We start from the raw sequence: 17003 nt of genomic DNA, 5'->3' as shown, positions 1-17003 counted from the left end.
CTGGGATTAAAGGCGTGCGCCACCACCGCCCGGCGTCCCTGATTTTTATACTGATGCAAATAAATCAGAAAAGGCAGATTACAAATTAGAAAATTTACGTCATTTGTCTCAAAGTCCTATGATTCTGTCCAAAAATCAGAATTATATGCTATTCTAATGGTATTAATGGATTTTACAGAACCTGTTAACATAGGTACTATCTTTCAGTATCCAGAAAGATTTTTTTTACACATTGAAACTGCTGAATTTATTACTGATGAGTCAGAATTATATTTGTTATTTATTCAGTTATAAGAAATACTCAGGAATAGGAATCATCCCTTATATATAAGACACATCTGATCCCATACAGTTCTGCCAGGCTCTTTAGAACAAGGTTATGATAAAATTCATCAACTATTGATAGAAAATGTGCTAGAGGCTTCAGAGTTTCATTCAAAAAAAAGAATCATGTCAATAGCAAAGGTTTGTAAAAAGACTTTTCCATTACTTGCAACCAGCCAAGGAAACTGTAAGGAAGTGTCCTAATTGTTCTTTATATAACCAAACTCTACTACCCACTGGAAGTAACCCAAAGGATACTCAAAGGAATAAAATCTGACAGATGGATGTTTCAATTTTTAGAATTTGGAAAATTAAATTATGTACACCACACCATTGACACCTATTCAGGATTTCAATGGGCAACTGTTTTGAGTTCAGAAAAGGCTGATTCTGTAATCACACATTTGCTAGAAATTATGGCCATCATGGGAATACCTGTACAAATTAAGACTGATAAAGCTTCAGCATGTCTCTGTAAAATGAAACTGCTTGTTGCTTATTACTATGTAATGCATATTACAGCTATAACACAATCTTGCAGGCCAAGCAGTTATAGAAAGATCAAATCAGGCTCCAAAGGATATGCTAAATAAATAGAAAGGGGTGATAAAGACGACCAGAAATAGATTGCATAATACATTATTAACTTTGAATTTTCTCAGTGCTAATGAGAAAGGGACAACAGCTGCAGAGACATTGGATAATAGACAAAATCACAGAATTAAATCAGCCTGTATACTTTAAAGATGTGCTGACCTTAGAATGGAATACAGGATATGTGTTACATTGGGGATAAAGGTTTGCTTTTTTTTACTCAAGAGAAGAAAAGCTGTGGATACCATAAAAGTTGATAAAGGTTTGATTGGAATAAGAGAGACCTCTTAATTAGAAGAGGTGATAGTTCATCAACTAGCATTAATGTTCAATCTAAACTAACTTATATAAATAACAAATGCTTTTCACTTGATCAGCTATTAATTGCCAAAAGGAAACTTCCTCAAAATTAGAGTTGAGGAAGGGCTTTGTTTTTGTCTTTTCATGAGAATGAAGGCATTTAGCTAAGGAATCTGAAGACCACTAGACAAATGAATCATGTGAAGAAAAGGACAAATCATCCAGAAAAAATATCCCCCCCTTTGAAGTCTCCAAAAGGATTATTGGGCCCCACAACAATAATTCCACCAGAACTCTGATAACACCAGTTAGCTAAAAGATACCACCTAATGATCAGCCTTGGACTAAAAAATGCTCAGCATAATTTCAAGGTAGTTAGCTGTTATGATGCAATCTCACAGACTATTTTAGCTAGGACTTGAGACAAGCCCTGCATTTTCCCATTTCACAGAGACTGGACAACAAATGATACAGCTACTATTTCCAGGACTTGACAACTAACTCAATTTTTTCTTTTCAGGACCCCCTAAAGATGATATTGCCCTCAGACAGCAGGAAGTAATTTTAAGAACATGACATCCATATTCTCAAGAGATAAGGTGGGTGGTTTTTGGTCTTTCAATGGGTATTTGTCATCATTTAGGGTGGTTGGTTACAAGCTGTTATTGGTAATGGTCAGGAAAAAAGGTGAACAAAGGAGATTAGATTCAGAGTTCTTATTCTGAAAAGAAAAAAGGGGAATACAGATATGATAGGATAAAAGAGTAAATTATTAAATCTACTTTTAAAAAGCAACTACTTGTTTTAAATATTATATATTAATATGGACCTTTGTATATTGATAAAAAGCTGAGATTTTTTTTGAACATGCTGTACATACATTTCTAATCTTGTTTAAGCTATTGTATCTATACATCTCTGCTGTGGGATGGTCTGTATGTCAAGTGTGTTGCTGATTGGTCAGTAAATAAATCACTGATTGGCCATTGGCTAGGCAGGAAGTATAGGCGGGATAAGGAAAAGAATTCTGGGAAGTGGAAGGCTGAGAGAGACACTGCCAGCCGCCATCAGGACAAGGAAGATGTAAAGTACCGGTAAGCCACAAGCCATGTGGCAAAGTAAAGATTAATAGAAATGGGCTAAATATAAGAGTAAGAGCTAGACAATGACAGGCCTGAGCTAATGGCCAAGCAGTTTAAATAATATAAGAGTTTGTGTGTTTATTTTATAAGTGGGCTCTGGGACTGGCGGGACTTGGTGGCGGGAGCTGGAGAAAAATTCTCTAGCAACATGTTTTAATAACATAGATTTTTTTTTAATGACAATGAGACATGTCTGTTCCTGGCAGCACCAATCTACTTTAGAGAAGATTATGGGCATTGAAGTGATTCCATATGGAGTTTACTTTCTTTGTGGCAAAAATAATCCACTGAGCAAGAAAGTACCTTTACATCGACTGCTGACAGTATGCTATCCAAATCGGATAAGCAGGACACAAAAGAAAGGACTGCTGAACTTTCCCAAGACAAGGTAAGAAAGTCCTTCAGAAAATCCTACTTCACAGATAAGTCTGTCAGGTATTCTAGGCCTGTAGGCTGAACATAGATGCCCCAACATTGCAAAGGAAAGTTTGGTGACTCTCCAAGCATTCAGCTGTTTCTGACATTTCTCACAGTTTTTGGAAGTCATTTGCTTGCACTTCTTGTTCCCTCATATTATTTCCTTCTTGGATCCCTGAGGGAGTTGAAGAATAGATAGGCATAGTTTTCTTTCTATACCAGACTCAGAAATGAAATTTACTAATGTAGTAGGTTGCTGCTTCAGCCATGCCCTGAAACAACGCCCCTAGTGAGGTAGCAGGTAAATGTTTTACCTGAATATGACCTTGAGGTACATCAGGGACCCTTAATATTTTGGATGCATGTATGTGGCTCTCTCTTTGCTACCTCATAGTTTTGGATGCTGAGATCTTGGACCAGGCAGATCAGCGTGGTACATAGCTCAACTTTCCCAGACCCTACAATAAATGTCCTGTGGTTGTGAATTAACCCCCAAATAAATTCCTTTGCACATTAAATAGACTCTGTGGATTAATCCCATTATCTGGTACCCAATGTGGGGGGGCAAAACCCCCAAACCCTGATATTGAGAGTCTCATGCTGTACCGACTGAGCTAGCCATACAGATAGCTTCCATGGATCCCCATCAATGGCTCTGTGAACAGACTGTACAATCTGCTGGTACCAGTGGCAGTGCAGGAATCTGTGTTCTAACTGCATGAGTACCACTCCCTCCTTAATCCCTCCCAAGTCCCTGCATCTGTATTCCTCATGCCGTGGCAGACTTGCATTGGTTCTCTATTTTGAGCTATTGCATAGTGATTACACACCACTTCTGGTCCACATTGCCTCTCCTTCACAGCTCCCAAACTGCGTTCCCCTGTCAAGTCCTATATGCGGTGCTGAGTACACCTAGTGTGTGCAGATTTACCTGCCCTTAGAGGCTCCTGCCTGTCTGCCTGTGGCTCTACTAGCCACATGCAGTCTTCTCCAGATCCTGCACACTGTAGCCACAGTGCACCTCCATGGTAGGCTGAGCCTGCCCCCTGTGGCTACATCCTCCATCCCATACACATGTAGCTGGTTGTGGTGCACACCAGTAGGATTTTCTTGATAGCTCCTTTAAGCCCAATAGAGGTCAAGGCAGGTCCTCAGAACATGCTTCAGTACCTGCTTCTGTACTACACCTGTAACACCTGCTGGCCAAATAGTGCTATTACACCCAAAACCATCATGAGAATCAGGACACTAGCCCTCAAGGATTCACATAAGGTAAAATTACTTGATAATTGTATACCTTAAAACCGATTAATAAATAAACAAATTAATAAAATTTCCTTTACAAATTTTGAATATTTACCAAAAAGTGACAGAAAATATTATATCTCAAGAATTTAATTTTTTTTTTGCTGGCATGATGAATGAAATTTAACAGGTTATATACGACCTTCCTTAAACATATGTAATATTCACTATTATGGCATTTAGTATAATAATTCACATCATATCATTGAAAAATTGGCTTAATAATAACAACAAAAATGAGGCATTAACAGGACTGACACAGGCTTTACAAGGTAGTAATGAAGAATAACATAAGAAGATTCTTTCTTTGGAATCTGCTCACTTACTTCAAGAACTTCAGTCCATTAATAATAACTGTACCACCAGATTTAATTCTATTGATACTAAATATAAATATTTAATGGATAAAACAATAACTCTTCAGAGAAATGGTAACAATATTCAGATAATTTATAAAGAGGTGAGATTATCACTAATTGATGAAATAAAGTCTATGGAATCATATGTTTCAGAATAACATAAAAAGTTACATGATTCCATGAAATCTCTAGAATCTTTACAGCAGAGTAGGTTCAAATGCTGCAACAGACCAAAGTTGCTCAATTTCAAGCTCTGAAAGAATCTCTCAGTAAAGATGACAAAGAAACTAATAAACAGAAGGGCAAGGCCATACAATTCATAACAACACCAGGTGGCTCTTATACAATGGCTTATCTTGCCACCATCTGTGAGAAGCCAGCAGATGATAAATATCCTAAGCTGCTATATGTTAAATATATTTTGCAACCTACTCATATAAGAGATTTAAAAAAATAAGGAAGTGATGGTCACCTATGGTATACATTCAACTTGTGTAAAACAGATGTTAAATACGTGATCTTCTGCAAATAGATTCATACCAGATGACTAGAATCAGTTAATCTCAGCTGTTTTAAAATATAGCCAGCAGTGACAGTGGAAAAGCTGGTTGAGAGAGGAAGCTGGAAGCAGGGTAAGATCAGAGGTTTTGAGATCTCCAAAGATCAAATTCTTGGTGAGGGCTGTTTCACTGATAGAAATGTACAAGCTACTTTTGATGAGCATAATATATCCCTATGCCATACAGCAGCTTTAAATGCTTGGGAAACAAAATCCAGAAACAGGGAAACCAACTGACTATATTATATATGAAAATTATTCAAGACCCACAAGAACCATTTACTGATTTATTGCCAAGGCTGACCATGGCTATAAGCAAGGCAGTATCAGACCAAGGACTAAGACAAGTATTAAACAAATCCTTAGCTTTTAACAATGCTAATACAGAATGCAAAAGAATACTTACAATTTTAAAGGTCAGATCTGCACCTTTGGAGGAATAGTCCCAATACACAAATGGTATTGAGTCTCTTAACTATAATGAGACTTGGATAGGAGAGGCAATTTCTAGAGGTAGAAGGAGGCCTTGAGGTACCGAATGTTTAACTGTGATACACCAGGTCATATGAGAAAAAAATGTACACAGGGTGCTCCTATATGCAATACTCCTTCTAGAAATAGCCCAAACAGGAGACCTCAACCTTCTTGATTATGCATTCTTATGGTACTAATGGACTTCACAGAACCCCTCAATATAGTCACTGACTCCCAATATTTAGAGAGAATTGTTTTACATATTGAAATTGCTGAATTTATTCCTGATAATACAAAATTAACATCACTATTCATGCAATTACAGGAAATCATCAGAAATAAGGAACATCACATACATACACACACACACACACACACACACACACACACACACACACAACAACAAAAAAGCCAGGGCCAGATGGTTTTAGTGCAGAATTCTAACAGTCTTTCAAAGAACAGGTGAGAGGTGATAACACTCCTCAAATTATTCTACAAAATAGAAAAAGAAGAAACATTTTTGGAGGCCACAATCACCCTGATACCAAAAGCCACATGAAAATTCAAGAACAAAAATGAATTACAGACTAATTTTCCTCATGAACATTGGTGCAAAAGTACTCAATAAAATACCTGCAAACCAAATCCATGATCACATCAAAAAGATCATCCACCATGACCAAATAGGCTTCATCCCAGAGATGTAGGGATATTTCAATATAGGAAAATCAGTAAATGTAATCCACCACATAAAAAACTAAAAAAGTGAAAAAAATCACATGATCATCTCATTAGATGCTGAAAAAGTCTTTGACAAAATCCAACACCTCTTCATGATAAAAGGTCAGGTATACAAAGGACATACCTAAACATAGTAAAGGCAATTTATGGAAAGCCTATAGCCAACATCAAATTAAATAGTGAGAAACTCAAAATCATTCCATTAAAATCATGAATAAGAGAAGGATGCCCACTGTTTCCATATCTACTCAAGAGAGTACTTGAATTGCAAGCTACAGCAGTATGACAACTAAAGGAGATCAAGGGGATACAAATTAGAATGGAAGAAGTCAAAGTTTCATTATCTGCAAATGATAGGTATATGAGAGCATACATAAGCAACCCCAAAAATTCTACCAGGGAAGTGCTATAGCTATTAAACACCTTCAATAAAGTTGCTGGATATAAGATTAACTAAAAAAAAAATCAGTAGCTCTTCTGTGTAGCATGAATCTTAAAGAGTCTTATTTATAAAATCAAACCTGAGCCAGGTATTGAGGTTAATGCTGAATGATCAGAGAAACAGAATAAGCCACAGCTTCCTCACCTCACCAGTTTCTCAGCTGATCCTGTTTTCTCAGACTGGAAGCCTCTCAGTCCTCACCCCGAATAAATCTCAGCTGAAATGTGCTGCTCCAAAGTCTGAAAGCTTAACCAGCCAAATGCTTCTAGTTTCTGGTCTTCATGCCTTATATATCTTTTTGCTTTCTACCATCACTCCCTGGGATTAAAGGCTCGCTTTCTGGGATTAAAGGCGTGAGTCACCATGCTTGTCTGTATCCTTGAACACATTGATTTCTGCCTCTGGAATGCTAGGATTAAAGGTGTGAGTGCCATCACTTTCTAGCCTTTGTATCTAGTGGCTGTTCTGTCTTTGACCCCAGATAAGTTTATTAGGGTACACAGTATTTTGGGGAACACAATACCACCACACTCCTATATACAAATTATATATGGGCTGAGAAAGAAATCAAGGAAACACCACCTGTAGCTGAAGTTTTCTCCAGTCCTGCCCAGCCCTACAGACCCTGCAGCCGCTTATAAAATAATCACTCAGATGCTTATATTAATTAAAATTTTTCAGCCGTTAGCTCAGGTCTACCACTGGCTAGCTCTTACATTTAAATCCAGCCCACTTCTGTTAATTTATATGTCACCACATGTTCTGTGGTTTTACCTGTGCGCCATTACATCCTGCTCCCTGGATGGTATCTGCTTATTCAGCCTTCCTCTTCCCAGAATTCTCTTCTCTGTTTATCCCACCTATACTATATTTCTTGCTTGGCTACTGGCCTATCAGTGTTTTATTTATCAACCGAATCACACCAACACACATTCACAGCATACAAAATGACATTCCCATCATTTTCCCTTTTCTTTCTATTTAAAAGGAACTTTAAAAACTTTAAAACTTTAACATAGTAAAATTATATATAACAAAACTGTTATCAAGCAAGAATTACAGTTACAATACCTAGTCTATTTATTTTGGCAAAATTGAAGAAAATATCCTATCTATCCTATTTTTGTGAGTCTAAGGTTTCATATCTGTCTTATCTCTTATAATAACCAAGGGAAATTATAACTATCTAGTCTTCAACTACATCAAAGACCTCAGAAGGATATAATATTACCTGAGAAACAGGAGAAGGATGGAAGCCCAGCTAGCTCAGTTGGTAGAACATGAGACTCTTAATCTCAGGGTCATGGGTTCATGGCCTACATTGGGTACCATTTGTAGCTGAAGTTTTCTCTGGTCCTGCCCAGCCCCACAGATCCTGCAGCTGCTTATAAAAACAATCACTCAGATGCTTATATTAATTAAAACTCTTCAGCCATTAGCTCAGGTCTACCATTGACTAGCTCTTACATTTAAATTCAGTCCACTTCTGTTAATCTATATGTCTCCACATGTTCCATGGTTTTACCTGTGTGCCATTACATGCTGTTCCCTGGACAGTAGAATAGCATCTGTTGATTCAGCCTTCCTCTTCCCAGAATTCTCCTCTCTGCTTATCCCACCTATACTATACTTTCTGCCTGGCTACTGGCCAATCAGTGTTTTATCAACCAAATCAGTGCAACACATATTTACAGCATACAAAACGAAGTTTCCATCAAACACCCTTCACAATAGCCATGGATAATATAAAATATCTTGGGATAACTCTAACTAAGTAAGTGAAAGACCCAAATGATAAAAATTTCAAGTCTTTTGAAGAAGACATCAGAAGATAAGAAGATTTCTCATGCTCATGGATCAGTAAGATCAACATAGTAAAAATGTCCATGTTACCAAAAGCAAACTACAGATTCAACACAATCCTCACCAAAATCCCAACACAATTCTTTACAGACTTTGAAAGAACAAAACTCAACTTCATATGGAAAAACAAAAAAACTCAGGAAAGCTAAAACAATTCTGTATGATAAAACAATGTCTGGTGGTTTCACCATTTGTAGTGGGTAGCCATTCCAGCTTTGTTCTGGAAGTTCCAACCCCCATTGAGACTTCGGCAACTGTCACTCCTACAAGGCAGGGCCAAGGGAGGCGCCTAGGGACCCGAGATCGGGATCGGCGAATGCTCTCTTGGTTCCAGGACGCTGGATGGTGGAGGTGGACAGAGGAGAGCTCCAGAGAACACCGCTGGACTGTGATATACCTTCCCCAGACCCCGCGACCTACCTATCCCTTAATTTGTAAGTTACTCCATTAAATAAATCTCCTTTTAACTACGTGGAGTGGCCTAAATAATTTCACCAATACCTGGCGCCCAACGTGGGGCACGAACCCACGACCCTGAGATTAAGAGTCTCATGCTCTACCGACTGAGCTAGCCGGGCTGGTTCATTGGCCGGGAATTGAACCCAGGCCTCCCACGTTGGTGAAATTATTTAGGCCACTCCACGTAGTTAAAAGGAGATTTATTTAATGGAGTAACTTACAAATTAAGGGATAGGTAGGTTGCGGGGTCTGGGGAAGGTGTATCACAGTCCAGCGGTGTTCTCTGGAGCTCTCCTCTGTCCACCTCCACCATCCAGCGTCCTGGAACCAAGAGAGCGTTTGCCGATCCTGATCTCGGGTCCCTAGGCGCCTCCCTTGGCCCCGCCTTGTAGGAGTGACAGTTGCCGAAGTCTCAATGGGGGTTGGAACTTCCAGAACAAAGCTGGAATGGCTACCCACTACAACCATTCCTGAATTTTGAGCTGTAGTAATAAAACCTGAATGGTTTTGGCATAAAATCAGACAAGTTGTTCAATGGAATTGATTCAAAGACCCAGATGTAATTCTACACACTTATAGACTACTGAATTTCAATAAAGAAGCAAGAAATATACAATGGAAAAAAGAAAGCATGTTCAACAAATGGTGCTGATCCAAGTGGATGTTGGTATGTAGAAGAATGCAAATAGATCCACATCAATCACACTGTACAAAACTCCAGTCCAAGTGGATCAAAGACCTCAACATAGAACCAGATACACTGAACCTGACAGAAGAGAAACTGGAGGATAGCCTTGACTGCATTGACACAGGAGACAACTTCCTGAAGAGAACACCAATAGCTCAGGAATTAATAAATTCTGAGATCAACAATTAATAAATGAGACCCTGTGAAATTGAAAAGTTTCTGTAATGGAAGACATCATCAATAGGACAGAAAGGCAGCCCACAATGGGAAAGCATTTTCACCAACTTCCTATCTGACAAAAGGCTAATATTCAAAAATATATAAAGAACTTAAGAAACTAGACAGCAACAAGCTAAATAATCCAATTAAAAATGGGGTACAGTTCTAAACACAATTCTCAACAGAGGAAACCAAAATGGTTGAGAAGCACTTAAAGAAATCTTCAACATCCTTGGCTAACAGGGAAATATAAATCAAAATGACTCTGAGATTCCATCTTATACCAGTCAGCATGGCTAAGATGAAAACCACAAGTGACAGCTCATTCTGGAGAGGATGTGTAGTTAGGGGAATATTTCTCCATTATTGGTAGGAGTGCAAACTTGTATAGCCACTTTGGAAATCAATATGGCTGTTTCTCAGAAAAGTTGGAATAGATTTACCTCAAGACTCAGCCATGCCATTCCTGGACATATAAACACAGGATGCTCGACCATACCACAAGGACACTTGCTCAATTATGTTTATTATAGTTTTACTCTCAATAGCCAGAAACTGGAAAGAATTTAGATGTACCTCAACTGAAGAAAATGTGGTACATTTACACAATGGAGTATTACTCAGCTGTTAAAAACAATGACATCGTGAAATTTGCAGGCAAATGGATGGAAATTGAAAAAGTCATACTGAGTGAGGTAACCCAGACCCAGAATGACAAACATGGTATGTATGCACTTATAAGTGGATATTATCTGTAAAGTAAAAGACAATAATACTAAGGTCAACAGACCCAGAGAGGCTAAGTAACAAGGAGGGATTAAGGGGGGGGGAATGTAAGGATCTCCCCGGGAAGGGGTAATAGGATAAATTTCAAGGGTTGACTGTGGACAGGTAGATTGAGAATAGGAGGGATCAACTGGGTGGGAAGCAGAAAATACTGGGAGAAATAATTGCAACTGGGGGGGGGCATTTTAAGGCAAGTTGTAAACCTAGTGTAACTGAAACTCCATGGAATCTACAAGAGTAATACTAGCAAAGACTCCTAGTAATAGGGGACCTAGAGCCTGAACCAGCCACCTTTTGTACCCAGGCAAGGTCTCAAGTGGAGGGATTGGGAAATCAACCCAGCCACAAAACCTTTGACCTCTAGTTTGTCCTTCCAGCAGAGTGTTCTTGGGACCAGAGCCTAGCAGAATCATAATCCAAGACACCAGAGAGACTGCATCCAACAAATGATAGGAACAAGTGCAGAGTCCTACAGCCAAACATTAGGCAGAGTTCTGGGATTCCTGTGGAGGGAGAGGGAAGAAGGATCAGAAGACCCAGGGGTACAAAGACACCCTAAGAACATGGCACACAGAATCAGCTGACAGGGACTCATGGGGGCTTGTAGAGATCAGGGAGCTTGTAGTGGTTTGACCTAGATTTTCTACATATATCTTATGGCTGAGGAGCTTGATGTTCTTGAGGGACTCCTAACAGTGGGGACTGGGGGTAAGGGTGGAGGAGTGTTGTCTCTGACTCTCTTGCCTGCTTGTGGATCCCTTTTCTTCCTACTGGATTGCCTTGTCCAGCCATGATATAAGGTATGTGCCTAGTATTTTTGTAGCATATTACTCCGTGTTTGGTTGATGTCCTTGTAAGCCCTGTTCTTTTCTGAGAATAGACAGAGAGGGAGGTGGATATAGGGGATAGGGGAGGTCAAAGGGAAAAGAATGCTGTGGGGGGAGTGAGGGTAGGGAGAGGAGGAAGGGTAAAGAGGGTAGGGAGGGAAGGGAGGGATGAAAGGGGAGGGATGAAAGGGGAGGGAGCTGTAATCATAATGTAATATGCAGGATAATAGCAATAATAATAATAATAATAATAATAATAATAATAATAATAATAAAGCACCAACAAAGTCCATGACTGATACCACCTTAGGGAAAAGTCATTACAAGTAAATGAAACTAAGAAATAAGCAGGTGCAACTATTCCAATATTTGACAAAATAGACTTGAAATCAAAACTATTCAGAAGAGATAGGGAAGGATACTAGACACTCAGTAAAAGAAATAATCCAACAAGAGAATATTACAATTATAAACACATATGATCAAAACACAAGTGGACCCAGTTTCATAAAACAAATATTACTAATCTAAAAACAACAGATTGATGCTAGCAACATGATAGTGTTGACTTCAATACACATTCTCACTAATAGGTCAATAAAACACAAGGCTAGTAGAAAAACTGAAGATAAATGACATTATAAATCAAATGGTTCTAACAGATATCTACAGAACAGGGGGTATAGTTCAACTTAATAAAGGCAAAATACAATAATCCCACAGCTAGCATCTTGCTAAATGGAGTAAAACTCAAATAATTACTAACAAAATCTTACAAGACAAGGATTTCTATATTTTCCATTCACAACATCTTAAAAAATAAACCTTATTCTCAATTGCCCAGGGGAATTTCTCCAAAATAGATTACATATTAGAATGCAATTCAAATATAAACAAATTCAGAAAAATTGAAATGACATTTTGCATTTTATCTAACCACAAAGAGATAAAGTTAAATATCAACAACAATCCAAAAGATAGAAAGTTCATGAAGGGAAGCTAAACAACACACTACTGAATGAGAGTTGTGTCAAGGGAAAATTAAAAAGGAAACTTAAAAAAGCTTACAATAGAATAAAGATGAGAACACAATATACCTCAATCTAGGGGGCACGATGAAGGCAGTCCTAAAAGGAAAGAGTATAGAAGTGCCTACATCAGACAACTGGAGCAATTTCATATTAATATATTAGTGCTGCATCTGAAGGCATTCGAAAAACAAGAGTAGATAATACACCAGAGAAATCAGAAGTTAGGCCTGCAATAAAAAAAACAGAAACAAACAAAAACAAATACAAAGAATGGGACAAAGAGTTGCTTCTTTGAAAATATTAACAAGAAAGAGAACTCTTCAGCCATACAAACAAACAAACAAAAGGATTCAGCAAAACCAGAGATGAAATGAGAGATATTACAAGAGATTCTGAAGAAATCCAAGAATTCTAGGACATACGTTAAACATCTATATTACATTAAACTGGAAAATCTAAAAGAAAGGAATAAATTTCTAGATAAATATGATTACCAAAATCAAATTAAGATTAAATAAATTCAATAGTATTATAACAACCAATGAGATAGAAGCAATAATTGAAAAGGAACAAAAGCTTAGTTTCAGATGGATGCATCACAGAAAATTTTCAGACCTTGAAAGAACACTAATACTATCAAAATATTCTATAAATTAACAAGGAAGGAACACTTCCGCATTATTTTTTTATGAAGCCAGAATTACCTTGATCCCATAGCTAGACACAGTTTCAACAAAGAAATAAAATCATATATTTTATTTGGACATCCATAATGAGCACAGATGTACAAGTTTTCAATAAAATATTTGCAAAATAAATTCAAGTATATATCAAAAAGATTATCTGCCATGATGAAGTCAGCTTCAACCTACAAGTGCAGATATGGTTCAACATATGTAAATCAATACATGCTGTCTACCATATAAATAGACCCAAGGACAGAAAAGACAGGAACATTTCATCAGATGCAGAAAAGGGCTTTGACTAATCAAACATCTCTTCATTATAAAGTTCCAGAGCACCTAGGAGCAGTTCAACATAAAACATCTAGGGATATAGTTCAACATAAAAATTTCCATATACAATAAACCGACAGCCAGCAGCATGTTAGATGGCAAAAAACCCAAAGCATTTCCAATACAATCCTACAAGACAGAGATTTTCAGGCTTTCCATACCTGTTTATTGTAATTATTGAAGTCTTAGCCAAAGCAGAAAGACAAATGAAGGAGATGAAGTTCACACAAAAAGGCAAGGAAGAAGTCAAAGTATCTTCATATGCAAATGACATAATGCTATTTCTAAAACACCCCAAGAGAGATTCTCAACCTTCCTTATGTGGTGACACTTTAATACAGTCCCTTGTGTTGTGGTGACCCCAATCGTAAAATTATTTTATTTGTACTTCATAATTGTAATTTTGCTACTGTTATGAATCATAATACTGATATCTGATATTTGAGATATCTGATATGCAACCTTCAAAAGGGTCATGACCCACAGGTTAAGAACCTCTGCTTTAGGCCCTGTGCCTTGCCTGGGCAGCACAATAAAACCAATGTTATTGTCAGAAGTGTGGGTGAGCCAGCCCCAAAGTTGTAAGTATGGGCGAGCTGTCTCCATCACTCATCTGTCATGTGCAGGGGAGAAATGCCCCTCCCCCATTGGCTCCTGAGGCAGATGGAAGAGCTGGCCCTGAGTTCATAAGAGCAGAAGAGCAGTTGCTGCTGCTCATCAAGTGCAACACTTGGGAGAGTGGCCCTAGTTGCCACACCTGGGCCACACAGTAGATTGGCCCTGAAGGTGTAGGTGTGGGAGAAGGGACCTCGAGGATGAGAAAGCAGAAGGACTGGTCCCTTCCCTTGTTCATTGCTGCAAGGGATGAACTAGCCAGGGCAATGCAGGAAATTTCACCCTGGTGGCGGGGATCAGGGAGAGCTGGCAAGTTGACCAACCTGCAACTACCCAGGCCCAGTACCAGGGTTATGAGTTGACCCACCCCAACATCCACCTCATCTATGATCTGCTGGAGCACTTGAAGGGGCCAGTCCTGCAGACCCAAAGCTGCAACAGCAGGCTAGCCAAGAGGAGTTCCAGTGAAGGCCCAGCTTGTTAGTGTGATGGTATAGCAGAAACCAGAGGCCTCAAACCAAACCAATGACTCTGCAATGAACACTGGCTAGTAAAGATATATGGATAAAGGGTTTACTGCGTGACTCACAGTGTCACACCACTGTTTCCATGTAAGATTGGTTTTTCTTTATTTCTTTTCTTTTCTTCTGTTTTTTCCTCTTAAACTTTATATTATTTTGTAGGGGGAGGTTGCAAGGGCAGAGGATGGATACAAAGGGATGAGGAAATGAATGGGATGGAGATGCATGATATGAAAAACACAAAGAATAAATTAAAAAGAAGGAAAAAGAACCACTGCCCTAAAGACTCCACCATAAACCTACAGTTGCTGAATAATTCAACAAAGTAGAAGAATAGAAAATTAATGCATAGAAATCAGTAGTCTTTTTATATACAAATGGAAAATGTGAGAAATCAGGGAAACAATCCCACTTGCAACAGTCTCCATAAAATATCTTGGAATAAATAGTACTAAAGAAGTGGGAGAATTTTAAAATTGAATGAAAAAAGAAATAAAAAGTAAAGGACATCTGTTCCTAGATATGGTAGAGGAAGTTTACTGTAGATAAAAGGGAGAGCATAGCCAGAGGCAGGGGCATCTAGAAGAGTCCAGAGTGGACATGACCAGACTGATCTGGGTCATGTGAAGAGATGGGGCAGAGGAGAGGGCAGAGCAGCTGCCTAACAAAGGGGTAGCCTGGGCCAAGAGACTGGCCAGGAGAGTAGACAAAAGGACCAGGTAACCAAAATGGTTGGGTTATACAGGAAAGGGCAGGTGGGGGAAGGGCAGCACAGCCCTGGACTGAAAAAGTTTAGGGTAGGGGGCAGGGTTTGCTAGACACATGTCATAGAAGGTAGGGACTGAGGGATGCAGGGAGAACCTTGTTCCCAGTGTCTTGATGTTATATAGTCACCTCATCCATTTGTCCCGGGTTTGAGATATAACAAAAGAAAATCTTTGGGACACTAAATAAAAAAATTTAAGAAGACATGAGAGGATGGAAAGATGTATGATCACAGATGAGTAGGATTAATATTGTAAAATCAGCCATCCTATCAAAAGCAATTTAGAGCTTCATCCCAATCTCCATCATATTTCCAACACAATTTTTCACATAAATTAAAAAAGAATCTTTAATTTTATTTGGAAACACACACACACACACACACACACACACACACACACACACACACACACACACCAGCATAATCAAAACCATATTGAATAATAAAATAAGCTCTTTAAGTATCACTATCCCAGATTTCAAGTTCTACCTGCTACACAGCTATCGTATTAAAAACAGCATGGTACTGGCATAATAGCAGACACATTTATCAAGTTTACACACTTGAGGCCAACTGATTTTAGACAAAGAAGCCAAAAAGGCACACTTAAGGAAAGACAGGATCTTCAACACACTTGATAGCTACATGAAGAAGAAACATAGATCCCTAACTAACTCTCACCTGCATTGAGTTCAATTATTAATGGATCAAAGACATCAACAAAACACCTGATACCCTGAATCTGAGAAAAGAGAAAGTAGGGAATAAGATTGAACTTATGAGCTCAAGAAAGGACTTTCTGAATAGAATTCTAATAGCATGACATTAAAATAAAAAATTGACAAATGGGACTATGTGAAACTAGAATCTTCTAAACAATAATGACACCATCTTTCAATTGAAGTTGCAGTGCATGGACTGGGAAAATGTCTTACCAGCTACATATCTGACAGAGGGTAACTATCTAGAATACACCAAGCACTCAAAAAATCAAACAGCAAGAAAACAACCTAACTGAAACATGGGGCATGGATCTAAAAGAAAGCTTTCCAAAGATGAAATACAAATATCTAGGTTTTTTTTTTTTTAAATGTTCACCATGTTTTGACTTCAGAAAATGCAAAATTAAAACTCTTTTAAGACTTTATCTTATCCAGTCAGAATGGATAAGAACAAAGAAACAAGTGAAAACAGATGCTAATGTGGATATGGAGAAAAAGGGACAACCTATCCATTGCTGGTGCCAGGACAAGCTGCTATAATCACTATGGAAATCAGCATGGAGGTTCCTACAAAGTATTGAAAATAGGTCTCCCACACAATCCAGCTATATATCTCTCTAGCATTCACACAAAGGACTCTACATCCTCCCACAGAAATACTTTTTCATCTATCTTCATCATTACTCTATTCACATTAACCAGGGAAAGGAAATAGTCTAGCTGTCCATCAACTAATACATAGATGGTGGAAATATGGTGTATTTACACAATGGAGTGCTATTTAGCTGTTAAGATAAACAAAGTTATGATATTAAAGGGGTATGGAGCTAGAA

General features: G+C 38.3%; 1 non-coding gene across 1 annotated transcript; it reads right to left on the bottom strand.

The window, feature by feature from the left end:
- Positions 1-9025: 9025 nt before the first annotated feature.
- On the bottom strand, positions 9026-9098 carry Trnak-cuu (transfer RNA lysine (anticodon CUU)). Its single transcript has one exon. It is a non-coding gene; the product is annotated as a tRNA-Lys (tRNA).
- Positions 9099-17003: the final 7905 nt, after the last annotated feature.

Source organism: Peromyscus eremicus, chromosome 15, assembly GCF_949786415.1.
Source record: "Peromyscus eremicus chromosome 15, PerEre_H2_v1, whole genome shotgun sequence".
Taxonomy (NCBI): Eukaryota; Metazoa; Chordata; class Mammalia; order Rodentia; family Cricetidae; genus Peromyscus; species Peromyscus eremicus.
This window is presented reverse-complemented; position numbering and strand designations above follow the sequence as displayed.